General features: G+C 45.4%; 1 long non-coding RNA gene across 1 annotated transcript in view; it reads right to left on the bottom strand.

Moving 5' to 3' along the window:
* Positions 1-9,490: 9,490 nt before the first annotated feature.
* Positions 9,491-14,562, bottom strand: part of LOC120995897 — a 27,295-nt gene continuing 22,223 nt past the window's right edge. The window contains exon 4 of the long non-coding RNA XR_005777693.1: positions 9,491-9,501. This is a non-coding gene — a long non-coding RNA (uncharacterized LOC120995897). The remainder of the gene's footprint in view (positions 9,502-14,562) is intronic.

The raw sequence follows: 14,562 nt of genomic DNA on the forward strand, positions 1-14,562 counted from the left end.
GCCTTGTGGGATACACAGGTACAATTCTCTCTTCTCTCTAGCATGCAACTAGGCAAGAAATCTAATACCATCTACTTATGCAAAGGAATCCTAAGGTGATGCTGGATATCTGCCACAGGGTCTATATGAAGCATTTCGTATGTTTGATCATCCTTTGTCTCAGGGATTCCATAACATATCTCTGGTCATCAGTACCACATTTCCTCCCTTGTCTGCTGGTTTCACCAACACATCCCTTTTGGAACGAATCCACTCCAAGCCAGCCTTCTCTTCAGTGCTTATATTATCACTGGCTGCATGGTACAATAATGCCCTGATGTCTTTTTAAGACCTGGTGTGTAAAATTTCTATACTGGAGGACAAAAAGTGGATTTCACCCCTCCGTCAAATCTGTCACTCACGCTTCCATGTCTGGTTTTATAATCAAATTTAGCATTAGTCAGGAGTTCTTAAACAAGAGATCTCAACCTCATCAAACCGAGTAGTAATATTAAAACCTAAGGCACCAACATTCACTGTGATTTATCACTGCTTTTTTTCTTTCTCCTGTTTGGGTACATCACTGAGCATTTTATGAAGATATATTTTACGTAAGTCAATTTCAAAACCAACCAATTTGAACTGTTCCACTAAACTGTAGCCCAGTCCTTTATTTGGGACTGAGACACAGCCTGCTGGCAGCTCATAATCAGTGAGATTAACAACTGTGTTCTCTTTCAGTATGGAATTCATGGATGAAGTTTCTGTCTCCAAGAGACCTGTTTCTTCTTGCTGGTGGATTTTCTGACAATTCTTGACTTTTCTTCGGCCCCTCCTGGCGCCGTGTCTAAAGGGTCCTTGCCTTATTACAGATTAGGACGGTCACTGTGGTTGTTCGATTCATCAGATAGGCTAGAGTCCGAATCTGTGGTCCAGTTCTCACTTTTTGTATGACGTTGATGTCATTTTCTATAATGCTTCGTTTTATTGTTCCAATCGAAAATCCTTCCTGTAGCATAATCTTGTTTATCTCTTAGAAACTTATCTCTTTTTCTTTCCTTTATCTCCGCTTGTACAACCACTAATTTCTTTTTCAGTCTCTTATCAAAGATTTGTAGTTGGTTTTCAGTTAGTCTAGTTTGTAGTTCCTCCCTGGCTCTTCTTTTACCATGGTGTATTCAGGTTTGTCCCTCTTTAACACCATTACCAAGATCTGTGTGGAAAAATCAGCATGTAACTTTATCCATTCTACCACAAATCTACTGTTGCTCTCATATTGCATCAATTCTTATAAATCTGAAATCCTCTCGGTACCCTTCCACTTTCTTTATAAGACTTAAGGCAGTACACAGTCCAGAATAAATTAACCTCCTTATCTGCTAGTTGTGTGATTTTCAATTCAAGAGCTTTGGTACTCAAAGTATATAGTTCATCCTTGTGGTTACATTGTGTGAAAAAAGCATGTAAAAAAGGTGTTAATTGTCATAAAAATCCTAATAGAAAGAATATTTACCTTTTAAAAAACCTTACCTATGATGTTTACTGGTATGCTTTGGTTAGTAGAAAACACTAACCAGATTCAACTGGTGCTTCATCTTTTAACACCATTACAGGACACCGGTCCTTTCACATTAAAAGGGGTTGTGTCACTTTTTCCATCTCATTAAAATAAACACTGCTTATTTCCATGACCAAAGACCCTTAATCATGACAAAGTAATGCTCCAGGTGCCTTTATCCAACTACCCACCAATCCAAACAAGTGGGGCGGAGAAAACGCACCTGAAGACTGAAAAAACATGCAAATTGAAAAAACAAACTGAGATACAGCAATACAATGAAAGAAACAAAATAAAATGAAATAGAAAAATCTGAAAATTACAAAAAAATAGCAAATTAATAATGGAAGATTAGGTCTTGTCTTTTGTTCAATCCTGTTAGTACTCGTGTGTTCAACTGAAAAATCCAAAAAGACTCCCGATTGAAGAGTTTGAGTTTGCTCTGCCCCATTTCTTTGGATTGGTGGGTAGTATGATAAAATCACTTGCGGTCTGGAGCATTACTTTGTCATGATTAAGGGTCTTTGTTTGATCTGAAACACATAGACTTGTTTGCTGCTTTGGATTTTAGAGGTCTCTTGACCACAATCTGTTTTTTTATGTGAAACTTTATATGGAGATTGATATTAACGCTATAATGTGTGAATTGGATTGATATGTACTCATTCTACATTACCTAAGTACATTAGAATAGATCCGTGGTATGTGGCATCGATAATCTCATACATGTGGTCTTGATGAATAAATGCTTGGTGAAGCATTTCACATTATCCAAGTAACTAATCGGGTTGTAGAGTTGTGACCAATAAGTGCTTTATTATATGGTTGTGACTCCTGGACATATCTTATAAATTATATATAACCTATAATAAGACTGGGTCACGGATGAATGAGCTGGTTGCATAATTAAGACCACTTGTGATTGGCATGGTTGTTGGGGCTTTGTACTAGTCAAACTATCTATACCCAGCTGTGGGTGATACATCGAATTTTCATTATATCTAAGACTTATTTGTTATTTTTTGATTTGTTTCTTTACCCATTATCTCTCCCCTGATGAACCTTTACTAGGGGAAACGCGTTGGAAGGTTTTAGGGTCTTATTGAGGGAGAGTTAGGGCAGGTACGGGACCACAGGCCATCCACCATCAGGGTGTTCCTGTGGGTTGAGGCATTAGCGAGGGTCCTCGTAGGGATAGCATGGTCCCCTCGCATGTCCTCTCTTCTCTATCTGCCCTCCCCCTTAGATACCATCTTGGCTATTATGTCATGTTTGCTTATTATTTTTTGAAGTGGGTGGATTTATTAACATTAAATATTAAAAGTTAAGTTTTATTCATGCCTACTGTGATCTAATTGTATGTACTGCAGGAATTGACAATTATAATATACAGTGGGGGAAATAATTATTTGACCCCTCACTGATTTTGTAAGTTTGTCCAATGACAAAGAAATGAAAAGTCTCAGAACAGTATCATTTCAATGGTAGGTTTATTGTAACAGTGGCAGATAGCACATCAAAAGGAAAATCGAAAAAATAACTTTAAATAAAAGATAGCAACTGATTTGCATTTCATTGAGTGAAATAAGTATTTGAACCCCTACCAACCATTAAGAGTTCTGGCTCCCACAGAGTGGTTAGACACTTCTACTCAATTAGTCACCCTCATTAAGGACACCTGTCTTAACTAGTCACCTGTATAAAAGACACCTGTCCACAGAATCAATCAATCAAGCAGACTCCAAACTCTCCAACATGGGAAAGACCAAAGAGCTGTCCAAGGATGTCAGAGACAAAATTGTAGACCTGCACAAGGCTGGAATGGGCTACAAAACCATTAGCAAGAAGCTGGGAGAGAAGGTGACAACTGTTGGTGCGATTGTTCGAAAATGGAAGGAGCACAAAATGACCATCAATCGACCTCGCTCTGGGGCTCCACGCAAGATCTCACCTCGTGGGGTGTCAATGGTTCTGAGAAAGGTGAAAAAGCATCCTAGAACTACACGGGAGGAGTTAGTTAATGACCTCAAATTAGCAGGGACCACAGTCACCAAGAAAACCACTGGAAACACATTACACCGCAATGGATTAAAATCCTGCAGGGCTCGCAAGGTCCCCCTGCTCAGGAAGGCACATGTGCAGGCCCGTCTGAAGTTTGCCAATGAACACCTGAATGATTCAGAGAGTGACTGGGAGAAGGTGCTGTGGTCTGATGAGACCAAAATAGAGCTCTTTGGCATTAACTCAACTCGCTGTGTTTGGAGGAAGAAAAATGCTGCCTATGACCCCCAAAACACCGTCCCCACCGTCAAGCATGGGGGTGGAAACATTTTGCTTTGGGGGTGTTTTTCTGCTAAGGGCACAGGACAACTTATTCGCATAAACGGGAAAATGGACGGAGCCATGTATCGTGAAATCCTGAGCGACAACCTCCTTCCCTCTGCCAGGAAACTGAAAATGGGTCGTGGATGGGTGTTCCAGCACGACAATGACCCAAAACATACAGCAAAGGCAACAAAGGAGTGGCTCAAGAAGAAGCACATTAAGGTCATGGAGTGGCCTAGTCAGTCTCCGGACCTTAATCCAATCGAAAACCTATGGAGGGAGCTCAAGCTCAGAGTTGCACAGAGACAGCCTCGAAACCTTAGGGATTTACAGATGATCTGCAAAGAGGAGTGGACCAACATTCCTCCTAAAATGTGCGCAAACTTGGTCATCAATTACAAGAAACGTTTGACCTCTGTGCTTGCAAACAAGGGTTTTTCCACCAAGTATTAAGTCTTTTTTTGTTAGAGGGTTCAAATACTTATTTCACTCAATGAAATGCAAATCAGTTGCTATCTTTTATTTAAAGTTATTTTTTCGATTTTCCTTTTGATGTGCTATCTGCCACTGTTACAATAAACCTACCATTGAAATGATACTGTTCTGAGACTTTTCATTTCTTTGTCATTGGACAAACTTACAAAATCAGTGAGGGGTCAAATAATTATTTCCCCCACTGTATATCCTCGGAGAGGTTAATAGTGATTTACTTTGGATTTTACACTGATGGAACAATAAAGAGTGTATTTTTACTTTTTGGAAGTTGGGTTCACTATATTTTTCTTTTTCCTATAGTGTGCAAGCACAGCCACATCTGATGGATTACAGGGTGGTCATAATTATGGAACCGAGCAGTGTATAATGTGATGGAAAAATGAGTCTACCAGTAAAGGAAGCAATATGGATAATACCAATACAAGTAAGCAAGTAAGTGCCTTATATTAACTTTCTCTGCATGATATATGTCACTTGCTGACAGGGGGGAATTGGCCATAGACCTTACAGGAAAATTTCCCAGTGGGCCGATGCCTAGGGGGCCGCCTGGGCCCTCCTCACGGCCAGCCGGTGGAAGTTTTTGGGGATGTATTTTGTGCTGCTGGCTGTATTTTGTGATGGACTGTGGTATTTGCTCTGTCCTTGGGGTGCCACAATATGCCATTGCTGGCCCTGCCTTCCATAAACTACAAAACAGGGCCACTTTTAAGATTTTCCAGGGCCACTTTAAGTCCCCAGTACACCCCTGATTGAAGTGACACAACCCCTTTAGGCATGTACAGTCATGGATTTTGTCCATACTCTTGTTGGCTAAGGTGGTTAAGATCAGCCGAGAGCAGGACTACGTAAGTATGCGTTTGCAACCTGTGAAAGTAAGGTCTCAAGCACATGGGCATAGCCATTTTTGTAGTTCACAAATTGTGGATCCACAAAACATGGATACCAGATGTGTACTTTACACATTTTGCAGAATGGAACGTCCGGCCGTTAATGGTATTGTCCATAAAACTGACAGAATAGTATTATTATTTTTTTTTATTGTGGGTGCCATGGAACAGATATACGGATGTGGACAGCACATCTTTTGCGGTATCATTGAAGTGAATGGCGCAAAAAATGAAGATGCAAACAATGGCCGTTTGCATGAGCCCTTATGAAGAGAGACAGAAAACAAATATAATGAAAATAGTCTGGAAATGAAACACAATAAATCAGCTTAATTTACATAAAACTGTGAACCCTCTTAACTCATGCACATTTTTATCTAGTAGTATGGAGAGAAAACACATTAGGTAACATTTGCTTATGTGACAAACCCTTCTTGATCAATATGTGCATATTTCAGACAAAACATGATGTTGGAAATCGCCAGGGTTTTATCTTATCCTGCATTTTGTCAAATTAAGGATTAATAGTGATGATGCTATTGTATATTTGTGAGGAAGCAACAATCAGGCAATTAATATTGATAAAATACAGCGCAGTAACATGGTTATTAGCAAAACGGATGAGCTGCATTTGTTAACAACGGTAAAAAGGCTATAATAAAGGAAGAAAATCCAATAGGCAGCATATTATTAAAGCTTTGCTTTTGTTAGCCATAGCTCAGCATATTTAACAGCAGTTTTATTTGATTTTTATATGTTTATCTGCTTGGAGACAAACAATTTAAGTTAAGCAATCTGACAACATTTATATTTTGTTCATTTAATAAGCCTTGAGAAAAATAACTACAAATCCTGCTTCTGTTTCATGTGTTCCTTGCATCTTTTTGCCTGTTAATACTCACTGAAAATAAATTTTAGTCACTTACCTAAAGAGTTCCATGTTTTACATCATGTTTTTTAGTTTCATGTTTTTCCTAAAAAATAAAAGTGAGATATATAAGAAACTTTATATTAAAACAGAAATTTTCTTGTTTTGATTGCTTGTTGTTTATTGTATTTGTATACCCTAAAATGTAGTCTTTATTGGAAGACTTAAATTCCTAATAATGGTGATGGCAGGTACAAATTCTGATACTCCATCACACCACTCTGTTTGTAGTCACTCGTTTGTTCCCTTCACTATATATCCGACAAACCTTATTATTTGCCTCTTGGATTAACTCTCTTTAGGCCAGTCTCTGTGCACGGAAAATTAAATAATTTGTTTCTAGGGCCACTTGCACAATGATTAAGGTTGGTGGAGACTAGTGAGATGCTGTTCTCACATCAGTGCCACAGCAGGAGTGGATCCATTATGGTACCTGGCACCTGGAAAAATAGCAGCACAAAACGCACACTCTAATAATGGTCTTCCAGTGCCTGAAATGAAAACCTAAATGGCAACTCAGAACACACCCCTCTCCCCCCTCCCAACACCAGGAACCTCTAGTATGCATATATGCACAAATTCCTAATCTGTTTTATCCTTCTTTTTTAGCAGAAAAAAATCCAGCAGTAAGGAAATGTAATGGAACATGCAACAATTTGTTTGTTTTTAGCTGCCGTTCATACCCGTCTGCTAGAGATGAGCAAATTATTGGAAAATTAAATTTGGCTGCTTTGTCGCATTTTGGAAAGAAAATTGCTTTGTGACTAATTACTTTTGTGACTTACTTTGTAAGTAATGGGTGCAATGACAGAGAGTGGCAATGACATACTTACCTGATCCATTTGCTCGTGACAGGCAGGCTGCCACATCTTGCTTGAAGATCTGGCGCAAAATCTAATTTGTTTACTGAACGTGTTAACCATCAAGTTTAGCTCGGCTGCATCTGAGTTGCATGCAAGCCTTACAGTCAGAAAGCACAATGCCAAGCATCATATGGAGTGTTGTAAATCATGTCACTACTGGACTTTGTAGTAGTGGAAATGTGTTCTGTGGAGTGATGAGTCACAATTCTCTACCTGGCAGTTTTATGGACGAGTCTGGATTTGGCAAATGCCAGGAGAACATTGCCTGCTTGACTGTATTGTGCCAACTGCACAGTTTGGTGAAGGAGGGACAAAGCTATGGACTTGTGTTTAAGGGGTTGGTCTAGGCACCTTAGTTCAATGAAGGAAATTTTAATTCTTCAGTAAACTAAGACATTTTGGACAATTGTATGCCATATTTGTGGGAACAGTTTGGAGAGAGGCCCTTTTCTGTTCCAGCATAACTATGCCTCAGTGCACAAAGCAAGGTCCATAAGGGCCAGAAATGGTGAGTTTGGTGTGAAAGACCTCACATAGTCATGACCTCAACCGAACACCTTTGCGATAAACTAAAACAGTTATTGCGAGTCAAGGCCTCTTGCCCACCATCATTATCTGACTTCACAAAAGCACCTCTGGATGAATGGACAAAAATTCATACAGACACATTTTTAAATCTTGTAGAAAGCCTTCCCAAAAGAGTGATAGCTGTTTTAGCTACAAAAGGGGGACCAACTCCATATTAATGTCTATCGATTTAGAATGGGATGTTATAAAAGCTCCTGTATGAGCAATGTATACAGTAGGTGTTCCAGACTCCCAATATATTTGTCCATATAGTGTATTTCCAATTTTGCCGCACAGTGGATCAGTGGTTAGTGGGGATGAGCGAACCAGAACTATAAAGTTCGGGTTTGTACCGAACTTTAGTGATTTTTGTACCCGGACCCGAACATTTTCGTAAAAGTTCGAGTTCGGTGTTCGGCGATTTAATGGCACTTTTTGAAAGGCTGCAGGGCAGCCAATCAACAAGCGTTTAACTAGTGTGCCCTTAGAAGCCATTACACCCATGCCTACTAATGGCATGGCTGTGATTGGCCAGTGCAGCATGTGACCCAGCCCTATATATAAGCTAGAGTCATGTAAAACCGCACGTCACATCAGCTCTTATGAGTGTAGGGAGAGGATGCTGCAGCTGTGAGGGAAGATTAGGAAACATTTCTGGTGTTCTTGGTGTTAAATCTGCAAACTTATTTTTGTGGGTGCTATGCTACATTTTTGTACCCCTGAGCCCAGTGCCACATAGAAATAAGCTTTAATCAGTCTGTCTGTTAGGTGGGCGTCGGCAACCATATTTGCAAGTGCAGTGCACTTGCAACTGCATGTGTGCCAGGGACATTACATTAATTCTGTTCTGGTAGCTCAGTGGGCAACATTTAGGCATTTTTGAAGGACACCTGCACTGCATTTGTGCCAGGAGTAGCGAAAATAATATAGGTAGAGTTGAGCGGACACCTGGATGTTCGGGTTTGGCAAGTTCGGCCGAACTTAAAGAAAAAGTTCGGGTTCAGGACCCGAACTTTACCCCGAACCCAAACCCCATTGAAGTCAATGGGGACCCGAACTTTTGGCCACTAAAATCGCTCTAAAATAGCCCTGGAAAGAGCTTGAGGGCTGCAAAAGGCAGCAAAATGTGTTTAAGAGCATGGCAAATGCTCTGCAAACAAATGTGGATAGGGAAATGAAATAAAAAAACATAAAAGACCTTAAAAATATATAAATTAGGAATGATGTTGGAGGAAGTGATTGAGGAGGCGGTGAATGGGTGGATGTGGCCGTGTAGGATCACGTGGCGGTCTAGGTGGAAGCGGCGGCGAAGGAGGAATAGGTAGCCAACACAGATGTGTGTTATTTTGCATTTTTTCATAGGGGTATCCCCCAAAATATTGGGACATATAAAAAAAAAAAAAGGAATAAGTGCACTTGAGTACAAGAATGGATGGTTGAGGCTGTTAGAACTGTCTATTCTGCACAAGGTGTGGGATCTAGGCCAGGTGAGCTTGTCCACGTTGGCTGTGGACAGGCGGCTGCGTCTGTCTATAATGACGCCTCCTGCCGTGCTAAATACACGTTCAGAGAGTACACTGGCTGCAGGGCAGGCCAGCACCTCCAAGGCATACATGGCAATCTCTGGCCATGTGGACAATTTGGAGACCCAGAAGTTGAATGGGGCAGAACCATCAGTCAGTACGTGTAGGCGTGTGCACAGGTACTGTTCCACCATGTTGTTCAAATGCTGCCTCCTGCTAACACGCTCCATATCAGCAGTTGGGGCCGGTTGTTGCGGCGAGGTGACAAAGCTTTTCCACATGTCGGCAATGCTAACCCTGTCTTCTGAGGTGCTGGCGCTGACACAGCTGCGTTGGCGACCTCTTCCTTCTCCCCTGCCTTTGCCTTGTGCTTCCACTTGTCCCCCAGCGTCAGTCGGGAATGCTCTCAGGAGCGCGTCTACCAGCGTGCGCCTGTAGTCGCGCATCTTCCGATCACGCTCCAGTGAGGGAATTAAGGACGGCACATTGTCTTTGTAACGGGGATCCAGCAGGGTGGCCACCCAGTAGTCAGCACACGTTAAAATGTGGGCAACTCTGCTGTCGTTGAGCAGGCACTGCAGCATGAAATCGCTCATGTGTGCCAGGCTGCCCAGAGGTAAGGACAAGCTGTCCTCTGTGGGAGGCGTATCGTCAGCGTCCTCCGTATTTCCCGAGCCACGCACCAGTGATGGGCCCGAGCTGCGTTAGGTGCCACCCCGCTGTGAACATGCTTCATCCCCATCCTCCTCGTCCTCCAGTAGTGGGCCCTGGCTGGTCAAATTTGTACCTGGCCTCTGCTGTTGCAAAAAACCTCCCTCTGAGCCACTTCTAAAAGATTGGCCTGAAAGTGTTAGAGATGACCCCTCTTCCTCCTCCTCGTCCTGGGCCACCATCCTCGCCCTAAGTGTTTTCTCAAGGAGACATAGAAGTGGTATTGTAACGCTGATAACGGAGTCATCGCCAATGGCCATGTTGGTGGAGTACTCGAAACAGCGCAACAGGGCACACAGGTCTCGCATGGAGGCCCAGTCATTGGTGGTGAAGTGGTGCTGTTCCGCAGTGCGACTCACGTGCTGCAGGTGAAACTCCACTATGGCCTGCTGCTGCTCGCACAGTCTCTCCACCATGTGCAAGGTGGAGTTCCACCTGGTGGGCACGTCGCATATGAGGCGGTGAGCGGGAAGGCCGAAGTTACGCTGTAGAGCAGACAGCTGAGCGGCGGCAGGATGAGAACGCCGGAAGCGCGCACAGACGGTCCGCACTTTATGCAGCAGCTCTGACATGTCAGGGTAGTTGTTAATGAATTTCTGCACCACCAAATTCAGCACATGCGCCAGGCAAGGGATGTGCATCAAACTGGCTAGTCCCAGAGCTGCAATGAGATTTCGCCCATTATCGCACACCACCAGGCCGGGCTTGAGGCTCACTGGCAGCAACCACTCGTTGGTCTGTTGTTCTATACCCCGCCACAACTCCTGCACGGTGTGGGGCCAGTCCCCCAAACACATCAGTTTCAGAACGGCATGCTGACGTTTACCCCTGGCTGTGCTGAAGTTAGTGGTGAAGGTTAGAGTTGAGCGAACACCTGGATGTTCGGGTTCGAGAAGTTCGGCCGAACTTCCCGGAAATGTTCGGGTTCGGGATCCGAACCCGATCCGAACTTCGTCCCGAACCCGAACCCCATTGAAGTCAATGGGGACCCGAACTTTTGGGCACTAAAAAGGCTGTAAAACTGCCCAGGAAAGAGCTAGAGGGCTGCAAAAGGCAGCAACATGTAGGTAAATCCCCTGCAAACAAATGTGGATAGGGAAATGAATTAAAATTAAAATAAAAAAAATAAAAATGAACCAATATCAATTGGACAGAGGTCCCATAGCAGAGAATCTGGCTTCACGTCAGCAGAGAATCAGTCTCTTCATGCCATAGCAAAGAATCTGGCTTCATGTCAGCAGAGAATCAGTCTCTTCATGCCATAGCAGAGAATCTGGCTTCATGTCAGCGCAGAATCAGTCTTCATGTCATAGCAGAGAATCAGGCTTCACGTCACCCACCACTGGAACAGGCCACTGTCGCACATTTAGGCCCAGGCACCCAGGCAGAGGAGAGAGGTCCCGTAACAGAGAATCTGGCCTTATGTCAGCGCAGAATCTGTATTCATGTCATAGCAGAGAATCAGGCTTCACGTCACCCACCACTGGAACAGGCCACTGTCACACATTTAGGCCCCGGCACCCAGACAGAGGAGAGCGGTCGCGTAACAGAGAATTTGGCCTTATGTCAGCGCAGAATCTGTATTCATGTCATAGCAGAGAATCAGGCTTCACGTCACCCACCACTGGAACAGGCCACTGTCACACATTTAGGCCCAGGCACCCAGACAGAGGAGAGAGGTCCCGTAACAGAGAATCTGGCCTTATGTCAGCGCAGAATCTGTCTTCATGTCATAGCAGAGAATCAGGCATCACGTCACCCACCACTGGAACAGGCCACTGTCACACATTTAGGCCCAGGCAGAGGAGAGAGGTCCCGTAACAGAGAATCTGGCCTTATGTCAGCGCAGAATCTGTCTTCATGTCATAGCAGAGAATCAGGCTTCACGTCACCCACCACTGGAACAGGACACTGTCACACATTTAGGCCCCGGCACCCAGACAGAGGAGAGCGGTCCCGTAACAGAGAATCTGGCCTTATGTCAGCGCAGAATCTGTATTCATGTCATAGCAGAGAATCAGGCTTCACGTCACCCACCACTGGAACAGGCCACTGTCACACATTTAGGCCCAGGCTCCCAGGCAGAGGAGAGAGGTCCCGTAACAGAGAATCTGGCCTTATGTCAGCGCAGAATCTGTCTTCATGTCATAGCAGAGAATCAGGCATCACGTCACCCACCACTGGAACAGGCCACTGTCACACATTTAGGCCCAGGCACCCAGGCAGAGGAGAGAGGTCCCGTAACAGAGAATCTGGCCTTATGTCAGCGCAGAATCTGTCTTCATGTCATAGCAGAGAATCAGGCATCACGTCACCCACCACTGGAACAGGCCACTGTCACACATTTAGGCCCAGGCAGAGAAGAGAGTTCCCGTAACAGAGAATCTGGCCTTATGTCAGCGCAGAATCTGTCTTCATGTCATAGCAGAGAATCAGGCTTCACGTCACCCACCACTGGAACAGGCCACTGTCACACATTTAGGCCCCGGCACCCAGACAGAGGAGAGCGGTCCCGTAACAGAGAATCTGGCCTTATGTCAGCGCAGAATCTGTATTCATGTCATAGCAGAGAATCAGGCTTCACGTCACCCACCACTGGAACAGGCCACTGTCACACATTTAGGCCCAGGCACCCAGGCAGAGGAGAGCGGTCCCGTAACAGAGAATCTGGCCTTATGTCAGCGCAGAATCTGTATTCATGTCATAGCAGAGAATCAGGCTTCACGTCACCCACCACTGGAACAGGCCACTGTCACACATTTAGGCCCGGCACCCAGACAGAGGAGAGGTTCATTCAACTTTGGGTTGCCCCGCAATATAATGGTAAAATGAAATTAAAAATAGTATTGAATGAGGAAGTGCCCTGGAGTAGAATAATATATTGTTAAGGGGAGGTAGTTAATATCTAATCTGCACAAGGGATGGACAGGTCCTGTGGGATCCATGCCTGGTTCATTTTTATGAACGTCAGCTTGTCCACATTGGCTGTAGACAGGCGGCTGCGTTTGTCTGTAATGACGCCCCCTGCCGTGCTAAATACACGTTCAGACAAAACGCTGGCCGCCGGGCAGGCCAGCACCTCCAAGGCATAAAAGGCTAGCTCTGGCCACGTGGACAATTTAGAGACCCAGAAGTTGAATGGGGCCGAACCATCAGTCAGTACGTTGAGGTACTGTTCCACCATGTTAGTGAAATGTTGCCTCCTGCTAACACGTTCCGTATCAGGTGGTGGTGTACTTAGCTGTGGCGTGTTAACAAAACTTTTCCACATCTCTGCCATGCTAACCCTGCCCTCAGAGGAGCTGGGCGTGACACAGCTGCGTTGGCAACCTCTTGCTCCTCCTCTGCCTTCGCCTTGGGCTTCCACTGGTTCCCCTGTGACATTTGGGAATGCTCTCAGTAGCGCGTCTACCAACGTGCGCTTGTACTCGCGCATCTTCCTATCACGCTCCAGTGTAGGAAGTAAGGTGGGCACATTGTCTTTGTACCGGGGATCCAGCAGGGTGGCAACCCAGTAGTCCGCACACGTTAAAATGTGGGCAACTCTGCTGTCGTTGCGCAGGCACTGCAGCATGTAGTCGCTCATGTGTGCCAGGCTGTCCAGAGGTAAGGACAAGCTGTCCTCTGTGGGAGGCGTATCGTCATCGTCCTGTGTTTCCCCCCAGCCACGCACCAGTGATGGGCCCGAGCTGCTTTGGGTGCCACCCCGCTGTGAACATGCTTCATCCTCATCCTCCTCCACCTCCTCCTCATCCTCGTCCACCTCGTCCTCCAGTAGTGGGCCCTGTCTGGCCACATTTGTACCTGGCCTCTGGTGTTGCAAAAAACCTCCCTCTGAGTCACTTCGAAGAGACAGGCCTGAAAGTGCTAAAAATGACCCCTCTTCCTCCTCTTCCTCCTGGGCCACCTCCTCTTCCATCATCACCCTAAGTGTTTTCTCAAGGAGACATAGAAGTGGTATTGTAACGCTGATAACGGCGTCATCGCCACTGGCCATGTTGGTGGAGTACTCGAAACAGCGCAACAGGGCACACAGGTCTCGCATGGAGGCCCAGTCATTGGTGGTGAAGTGGGTCTGATCCACAGTGCGACTGACCCGTGCGTGCTGCAGCTGAAACTCCACTATGGCCTGCTGCTGCTCGCACAGTCTGTCCAGCATATGCAAGGTGGAGTTCCACCTGGTGGGCGGTGAGCGGGAAGGCCGAAGTTACGCTGTAGCGTAGACAGGCGAGCAGCGGCAGGGTGTGAACGCCGGAAGCGCGAACAGACGGCCCGCACTTTATGCAGCAGCTTTAACATGTCGGGGTAGTTGCGAATGAACTTCTGCACCACCAAATTCAGCACATGTGCCAGGCAAGGGATGTGCGTCAAACCGGCTAGTCCCAGAGCTGCAACGAGATTTCGCCCATTATCGCACACCACCAGGCCGGGCTAGATGCTCACCGGCAGCAACCACTCGTCGGTCTGTTGTTCTATACCCCGCCACAACTCCTGTGCGGTGTGGGGCCTGTCCCCCAAACATATGAGTTTCAGAATAGCCTGCTGACGTTTGCCCCGTGCTGTGCTGAAGTTGGTGGTGAAGGTGTGTGGCTGACTGGATGAGCAGGTGGAAGAAGAGGAGGAGGAAGCTGAGTAGGAGGAGGAGGAGACAGGAGGCAAAGAATGTTGCCCTGCGATCCTTAGGGGCGGAAGGGCGTGCGCCAAATAGCTCTCCGCCTGGGGCCCA

This window comes from Bufo bufo, chromosome 3 (genome assembly GCF_905171765.1).
Source record: "Bufo bufo chromosome 3, aBufBuf1.1, whole genome shotgun sequence".
Taxonomy (NCBI): Eukaryota; Metazoa; Chordata; class Amphibia; order Anura; family Bufonidae; genus Bufo; species Bufo bufo.